This window comes from Urtica dioica, chromosome 7 (assembly GCF_054948205.1).
Source record: "Urtica dioica subsp. dioica isolate 48M chromosome 7, U.dioica_male_clone48M_v1_H2, whole genome shotgun sequence".
Taxonomy (NCBI): domain Eukaryota; kingdom Viridiplantae; phylum Streptophyta; class Magnoliopsida; order Rosales; family Urticaceae; genus Urtica; species Urtica dioica.
In genome coordinates this window covers 37,910,805-37,919,953 of record NC_142762.1, presented here as the reverse complement: position 1 = coordinate 37,919,953, position 9,149 = coordinate 37,910,805, and the positions used below count along the sequence as shown (strand labels likewise).

The 9,149-nt window shown below is 36.4% G+C and overlaps 2 long non-coding RNA genes across 2 annotated transcripts in view; both read left to right on the top strand.

Annotated features, from left to right (window-relative positions):
• The window catches only part of LOC149391320 (uncharacterized), a 1,431-nt gene extending 971 nt beyond the window's left edge, over window positions 1-460 (top strand). The window contains exon 3 of the long non-coding RNA XR_016300144.1: window positions 73-460. This is a non-coding gene — a long non-coding RNA (uncharacterized LOC149391320). The remainder of the gene's footprint in view (window positions 1-72) is intronic.
• A 22-nt stretch (window positions 461-482) lies between these two features.
• LOC149391319 (uncharacterized) lies at window positions 483-3,918 on the top strand. Its single transcript, XR_016300146.1, has 3 exons — window positions 483-1,690; window positions 1,799-2,186; window positions 3,141-3,918. It is a non-coding gene; the product is annotated as an uncharacterized LOC149391319 (long non-coding RNA).
• The last annotated feature ends 5,231 nt before the right edge of the window (window positions 3,919-9,149 follow it).

The window sequence follows — 9,149 nt, the reverse complement described above, 5'->3', positions numbered from 1 at the left end:
AGTCTTTTTTAATACTAAATCATGTAATTTCATAGTTTGTTTGGACATTTGATAATATTTTAATTTTGACAGGATGATTTCACAATGCCAGACAACAAAGAACTTTGTCTTAAGCTCAACAAACATACAGCAAAGGAATGATTGGGACAATGATCTGAAGAGAAATTGGGAAGAACAAGAGACAGGAAATCCAAATATTATTTGCCTTGGATTGGTGTCAAAGTGGTCTAGAGTTCCTTATTTTCAGGATCAAGATTGGCCTTTTATTTTTTATTTCTTTGGGATCGCCGGCGTGTTTGTTTTGCGTGCGGTGTGAGGGCCTAGGGTTTGTTCCATCTCCAGAATTTTGACCTTGCAAATTTATCAACTATTCAGTAAAAAAATTGTTCCATAGAAATAGTTACACTTATAAAAAACTTAACAAGTTCCTCTGCAAATTGGAGCGGACAGTGTCAACTTATATGCATCTCTTTTATGACCGTTTGTGGCATTATCAGGCCAACATTTTCCGAAGCATGTTTGGATGCAATTATGGTATAAGGAGATTGACATTAATAATACCAAATAGATGTCAATTATCAAATATAGCTCGAAATCCACGATATTCATTTAAACGGAAAAAAAAGGAAAAATTCCTTCTTATTTTCTTCTAAACTTCCCTCGCATTGCTTTTTCATATTTTTTTGTCAATCTCGACGACATTTCTCAAACCATCCTCTTCTTCACCCCGAAATTTCTCACGCCATCCTCACTCTATTTCTCTCAACTGCATCCTCACTCTCTTTCTCTCTCTTCGCTATGTATGCTTTTGTGTGTTTGTTTGTTTTGCATCTCTCTCTTCGGTATGTATGCTTGTGTGTGTTTGTTTGTTTTGCATGAATTAATTTTGTTATGTTAGTATGTTTCTGTATGTTTGCAAGTTTGCATGAATTAATTTGGGTATGAAAATTAATTTGAGGATTTATGTATGTGTTTCCAGATTTCAATTTGGAGATTTCTGTTTGTGTGTGTTATAATTTCGGTATGTATGCTTGTGTGTGTTTGTTTGTTTTGCATGAATTAATTTTGTTATGTTAGTATGTTTTTGTATGTTTGCAAGTTTGCATGAATTAATTTGGGTAGGAAAATTAATTTGGGGATTTATGTATGTGTTTCCAGATTTCAATTTGGAGATTTCTGTTTGTGTGTGTTTTAATTTCGGTATGTGTGTATTTCAAATTTCAATTTTAGAATATATTCGTATGTGTTTGTTTGTGTGTGTGCGTGAGTGTTTTGATTGTTTTTGTTCGTTGTAATTGATTGAGTTTAGGCTATTGAAAAATTAGGATAATTGGCAAGGTATTTGGGAGGAGTTGTTGAGTATGGTTGATGAGCTCCCATACTTTATGACGTTTCCGAGGGGCCACATTAGTTGGGCTGCCACTCTCGAGGGGTTGCTAGCGACGGACCCGAAACACCTTCGTAGCTTATACGAGAATCGAATGAAAAGCAGAAGAAGGTTCAAGACGCAAAGTATGTGGTCCATGGGTTTCTTCATTCGGTTCAATTTTGGGCGTACGAGGCCATACAATTTGTCGGTGTAGAGTATGGTAAGAAATTGAGCAAGGATAGCATTCCGAGAATGCTCAAATCGGTGAGCATGAAACAAGCAAGACAGAAGGGGTTTACAAAAAAGTTAATCCGACAGAGCGTATGTTTTCTCACTTTATTTTCTTCTAAAATTTTATGTACATTTTCAGGTTCATTTCGACGTTTTAGAACTATCATGTATGGCTAATTTCGAAGTTTTGTTTTATAGGTGGAGGCAACACCGACTCTTGAGCCTACCGATGGTGAGAAGAAGTATCTATCCATGCTCGAGAGACACTCATCTACTATATCAGATTATCCGTGTTACAGTTCTGTTGTAGCGCACAAGAAGTCTGCGTACGTGAACGAAGAGGGTGTTGGCCCACCACTTGGAGATGAGAAGTTTTCAATGTTAGAACGGCGTTTGACTGATGTGGAGCATAATGTTATGAAAATGTGTAGGGAGCAGAAGGTCATGAGGAAGCAAATCATGAGGTGGTAAAAAAACACGACTGAGAAACTCAATTATTTGGTGAGTGTCATCCCGGGAAGCGCTACACAAGAGGAGAGGTATCCATCGGAGAAGTATCGACAGCGGAGGTCATCATCTCCACATGGTAATCTGTCTCAACCAATGTTTAAAATATCGCCGATATCTCGCGATATATCGGCGATATATCGGAAAACTGAGAGGAGCGATATTAAAATGGCTATAACAGCCTAAATATCGCTAGATACGTAAAATATCGGTCAAAATAATTTTTTAAAATTTTTTAACTTATTTCGGGCCTAAATGGTCCAAAATATACCAGCCCATAGCCTGTAAAGACCAAATGAGCAGCAGCTTGTTGAATAAACTTACGTTTTTTGGGTTTATATAGAGTTTTCTTTGTTAAATGCTTTGTTTCACAAACGATGTGGGACAATTGTTTCCCAACACCACACTATTTCTTTTAGGCAGCTTTTTTTTTTTTTTTTTGTAATTTAATACTCTTAAGTCTTAAATAATACATTAAAATCCATGCATGTAAGCAATAGTGCATTTTGATAAAATAATAATAATAAAACAATAATGCAACATCCCTATCAGTGCAATTTTAATAAACCACAATGAATTATATATATTCTACACCAACACAATTATATCTATTCTACACTAACATATTATATATTATTAACTTTAATTTTAATATTTACTATTTAAAATATAGTTGTTATATATATATATCATTAAATGATATATACATAATATGTATTTGTTATAGGATTTTTGCCGATATATCCGTTGGTAACCGATATATCATCGATATATCACCGATATAATCGGTAGTCGGTATTTAAATTGTTATAGAATATCCGTCGATATATCCGTCGATACTCGATATATCCGTAAAATCAGAACCTCGGTATGAGTATCGGTATCGATATTTTGAACATTGGTCTCAACTGTTAATTTCGTAGTTTTTAATTTTATATTGTTACTGGTTTCGGAGTTTTATGGCGTTTGTTGTATACTGTTTCGAAGATTACTTATTAATTCTTGGTGTTTTGTGGGACTGAATTTTGGGCAGTGGTGAATGAAGAAGGTTTATTTTTTGAGTGTGACGAAGCTGTCAATATTTATGATGAAACTTTGGATCCTCCGGATGATGATGATATCGATAATGGTGAAGAAGAAGAGGATGGCGAGGAAGACGACGATGAAGCTGATGACAACAATGGAGATGATGAAGAAGTAGACGATGATGATGAGGAAGACGACGATGAAGCTGATGACAACAATGGAGAGGATGAAGATGAAGAAGTGAAGGAAAGCACCGTGGCAGGCCCCGAGACGGCAAGCACTGTGGCAACCCCCGAGACGGCAAACACTGTGGCAGCCCCCCGAGACGGCAAGCACTGTGGAAGCCCCCGAGACGGCAAGCACTGTGGCAGCCCCTGATGACGACGAATTCGTCAACCCTCTGGCGAAAAAAGACCCTCCGGCGAAAGAATCTGTCCGCGTCTATGATAAGTTCATGTTGATTTCAAACTGTTTTGCCTATATTTAATGGTTTATTTTCTCAATTTCAAAGTTGTTTTTGCTTTTTAATTATTTTATGTTGGATTGTGTAGTTTCAAAGAGAAGGAGCAAGCGGCCCATAAAGTATGATGATTACACTCCGTTGAACACAGCCAAACTGAAAACAATGAAAAATGGGTGATGAAAATTGGATGAAAATAATGAAAAAGTTTGTACTGTTTTTGGAGACTAGTTTTTTGGATGAAAATTGGGTTTGTAATGTTTAATGATAATTACTTTGGTAGTTTTGGTAGTTTAATGAAATCCATTACATAAAATTTCTGAAATGTCTGAAATCCACGACATAAAATAACTGAAAAGTCTGAAATCCATTACATAAAATACCTGAAATGTCTGAAATCCAACATATAAATAACTGGAAGTTTTGAAATCAAAGACATAAAATAACTGAAAAGTCTGAAATCCATTACATAAAATACTTGAAATATCTGAAATCCAACACATAAATAACTGGAAGTTTTGAAATCAAAGACATAAAATAATTGAAAAGTATGAAATCCATTGCATAAAATTTCTGAAATGTCTGAAATCCACGACATAATATAACTGAAATGTCTGAAATCCACGACATAAAATAACTGAAATGTCTGAAATCCAAGACATAAAATCCAATACTACTCACGAAAAGTACACTACTTCCTATTACGTCATCGACCTCCACAAATACTACATTTGCACTTAACAACAATTACTTCACCTTGAGACGGCAAACGTTTGATCTTGCGCCTTCCTCCATTGCTCTTCTTCGGGCGACCAGCGGGGTTTTTCGCAACAGGTACGTTGACCTCCATATTCAACAAGTCTTATGGAGCATTCCACTCGTGTTCAGGACCACAAGGGTACACAACATCCATGTACGCTGCTCTCCAACTTTCTACTCGATAGAAAGGGTGACACAATGAATACACATAGATGTTACGCTTTGTTGCGACACACGTCGCATGCATGCAAGGGAGACCAAGAAGTTGAAACAACCCGCATGTGCATTCTTTTGTCAACATGTTTATCGTGCCATCCTCGTCTCCATCAAAAGTACTAAAAACTCATGTTGCATAACACGCCTGAATATTGCAAATGCGGACCCTTTTGAACTTGAAGTCGTAAGTCCTCATCAAATTTTGGACTCAATTTGGTCATCGCGTTTCCAGATTTTTCTCTCCGCTTGAAGAACCATTCTTGAAGAGTAAATCGAATGCATTCCACCATGCTACAAATTGGGAATGTTCTAGCGTCCTTTATCCTCTTGTTGAAGCTTTCCGCATAGTTACTCGTCAATAAATTGTGCTTGTTGTTAAAATATTCGAAATCGCTTTGTAATTCTACAGCATATCTTTGTTGTTATGCTAAGAAACAAACCAAAATCTTCGAAATTAAGTACTACCAGCTTGTGAACTTACCTTTTTCCAGGAAAGTACGACAGAGCAAACCTTTCAATTCCAATGTCTTCGAGATGTTTAGCAAGGTTTGGATCTTTACATCTTAGCTTCTCAAATTGAGCATGAAAAACAGATTTTCTACAAGTATAACATGCGCCATACATCTCTGGGCCACAAACATCGGTTTTGAACACATGAGCAACATTCATACTTAGATGCTGGTAGCAGATCCCGTGATAACACTCTGGATACACAACCGGTATAGAATGAAGAATACTTGCGTGCCTAAAACAAAGCGTTTGAAACATAAATATTAGATCAACTAAAATATTCGAAATGTACTTTTCAGAAAACCTAAAATCTGTGGAATAACATTCCAAAATTGTCAAAACAAAACTAAAATCTTCGAAATTAAGTACCTGTCATATATGAAACAAAGATCTGGCGGGGAACCGATGGTCTCTCTCAGTTTCCGAAGGAAGTAGGTCCAAGAGTGATTATTTTCGGTGTCTACAACAGCAAATGCAAGTGAAAACAATTGGTCATTTGCATCTAATGCAATCGTTGATAATAGTTGCCATCCGTACTTTGTCTTCAAGAAACTACCATCGATACATATCACAGGTCGACATGATGCAAATCTCCGTATACAAGCTCCAAGGGCCTAAAAACAGTACTGAAATCGACTATCGGAGTCAAGAACAAGGTCAGTAACCGAACCTGGATTTTTTTGTTCTAATGCGTAGAAGTAAGCAGGTAACCGCTTGTATGACTCGTCAAGTGTACCCCTTATGTTCGAGTTTGGATTCTCGGTACGAAACCACTACCATCTTTTTGGGAAGCTTTCTAGCAGTCCAACACGAAGAAAGTAGGAGGAAATCATGCTTGTAGGCAACCAACCTAATCCTAGCTCTTCTCTGAGCACTAACTTATCAAGTCTCATCACCTGCGACAAAAGTCTTGCAGCCTGAGCATCCGTTAACAACAAACCTCGCAAAGTCCGACCCTACCTCAAAAATCGGATGCCATCTTGAGTCCTCAATTTCAAAATTCCAGCTCGTGTCCTCCTTGACAGATATCCTTAAACACGACTCATATCCATTCTTCCTCCATAAGTGTTTGGCTGTTTCGTATTTATCCACACCTATCATCAAAGAAAACTCGAGCCAAAATAAATGAAAATGTATCTTATTCAGTTACTCAGCAACTCAGAAGGGATATAAGTGCTATGAAACCACATCTTGAAAATTCATTGTATCAATGAATGTTTCCTTCCACGATCTAAGTCCTTACTTCCTCAATTCTGGTCGTCAGTTGAGAGCAATAATGACTAGCCGAATTGGCTTATCATTAATCCGGACTTCAGCTCGATCTCAGCTTCAATCTCCAACCCAATAATCCCAATCACCACTCCAGTATCGAACTTGCCAAACTCACTCAATCAAGTAGAATACATTATGATAATTCAGAACTCTCTATCTATCTCTCTCTCTCTCTCTCTCTCTCTATCTCTCTCTCTCTCTCTCTCTCTCTCTCATTTTCTACAATAACAAATATAAATTGAATTGTACAGCAACCACTCGAATAAGTACCTATTCAAAAAAATGCTAGATTTGCTAGTGATGTTTTCTTGAACGTTCGCTGGTTGGGATTTGTTATTTCGCCTGTGACTCTTAAGATCATGAAAGACTAGTCTAAAGTTTGTAGTATGCAATATATTTAGAGTGTTTCCAGATTCTATATATAAAAAAAATTGTATTTGATGGGATTTGGGATTAAGATATTGTAAATTCTTAATTGTCCATGAATACATGCAAAACAAATCCTTAAAACCCTCTCCATGGTTTTCCCTTATTTATACATTTACTATGATATGAGATCTACAACCTGATTATATATGAAGTTTTGATATTTATTTTTCAATTCACACAAAAATTTATACTACAACCTGATTATATATATGAGGTTTTGAACGATTAATTTAAATTGCGAACATTTTGTTCGTGAATTTTAAAGTAGATTTTTAAGTTATAATAGCAAATATGAAGTAATAAAGTACAAGTTATTGAAAAGGAAAATGAGATAGTAGTTAATGACCACATCAATGGCTTATTTTGTAGCGGTAATTTGAGTGGAGCTTGTTAATGTCAATTTTTCGGAATGACACTTGAAACGCATGTGGTTTAATCTAAGTCCGACCATTTATGTGGGTTAGATGATTGTTGGCTCTTATGATTGTCTTTCTTATCTTGTAAGAAAGTGAGTCTCTAGTGTCTCGTCATTTAAGAAAAGATGTTATGAAATATTGGGGTACTAAAGGGTCTCCCCCGATGCACACTCCGACGATGACCATTATTTGGATGTCGGGAATGTAATTCATTTATAGGAGAGAGAGAGAGAGAGAGAGAGAGAGAGAGAGAGAGAGAGAGAGAGATGGGTAAATTTGTGTTGTGGTATCTTGCCCGAGAGCCAGGGACGACCCTATTGGCCAGGGGTCGAGGTAGAATCTGGGAGCTGAGGATATAGATCGGCCCTTCGATCACTATGAGGAGTATAGTCGGGTTCAAAGAAAGTTATAATCACCTCACCTTCTTTGGTCAAATCTCTATTACATAGAGTCATTGTCTTTTAATAGTCAATGATTCACTCTAATGTGATTTAAATTGCACCGATGTTGAAGTTTTCATTCATAATTGATGGAAACTTTGCCACAAAGCGTTTATGGAGTTAGATGCGAAAACGTTAGTCCAAATTTTAGGTTATTTGAACCCATTTTGATATATCAGTACTATTTTATTTACTTAGAGTGTCGCACACATACATGGACGTCAATATAACAACTCTGTTTGATTAATATTCTTTCACAAACATTAAATTTATTTATTAGGAAGAAAGTTTTCCATCAATAATGTTTGTGCATATTTAATTGAAACAAGGTTATCTAACTACATATTCTATTGAAAAAATGACATCTAATAGCGTGCTTTTATCTTTTTTTTTTTTTTTGTGGAAAAAAACGACAAATGAACGTTTTACATTACGAAAATAGCGGATTTTAAATGTGAATGATCGTTTTTTACCTTACTTCATTTATTTCCCGGTTACTCTTAGGTTATTCTCCGGCCATGACTTCTTTTTGTCATTGTCCAATATATTTAATGTATACAATTTATGATTAACATACAATATATATATATATATATATATACTATATATAATTTAATCAGTAGTATATATATATATATATATACATATATCTCTATCATATTTATTTTATTTCATCACATACTGGCTTTTGTATACAGTATACTGATTATGTGATATTGTATACAATATACTGATAATGTGATTATTGTATACAGTCCGCGTCTGAGTTACGGCGACGTCGGATATATTGTATACAATATATTGATAATGTGATTATTGTATATTGTTAGCGACAGAGCTACGACGAAGAAAAAGGTGGCCTCCCATGGGTGTTCGAGCTCCGACGAGGCAACCCAGAGCTTGACGCGCTTTCACATCTCGTAGATCTGGTTTGTAGATTGATACCACATGTCGAATCCATTGGGGCATTGGAATCTATCGGCGAGGATAGAGAGGAGCATCAGAGCTGCGTTGATGGCGGAGACGGTCTCCCACGAACGTTTGAGCTGCTTATCGACGAGAACAGAGAGAAGTGTCGGAGCCACGGCGACGGTGGAGATGACATCCCACGGGCATTCGAGCTCCGACGTGGGTACGCAAAGCTCGACATATTTTTGCATCTCGTAGATTTGATTTGTATATTGAGTACCTTGAATAAGGGCATTTTGATATTCAAAAAGTAAAATCCGTCATTTCGTAAGGTCTTAAAAGATCCCCTGTTTTCGTAAAATAGCGACAAAAATCCACTGTTTTCATAATCTTCCCTATTCTATTTCTACATAAATATGAAACCCAAACCGTCCTAAACATTTGCTATTTCGCAATAGAAAAAAAAGTACAATAATTTTGTGACAATCGGAAGGTCATTCCTGAAGAAACCAAACATGGGCCGGTAATATGATACACCTGGCCCAATTCTTGACGTCTCCATAAAATTCTAAATTAGAAGAGCTAAACGTCGTCGTCGTTCTTCT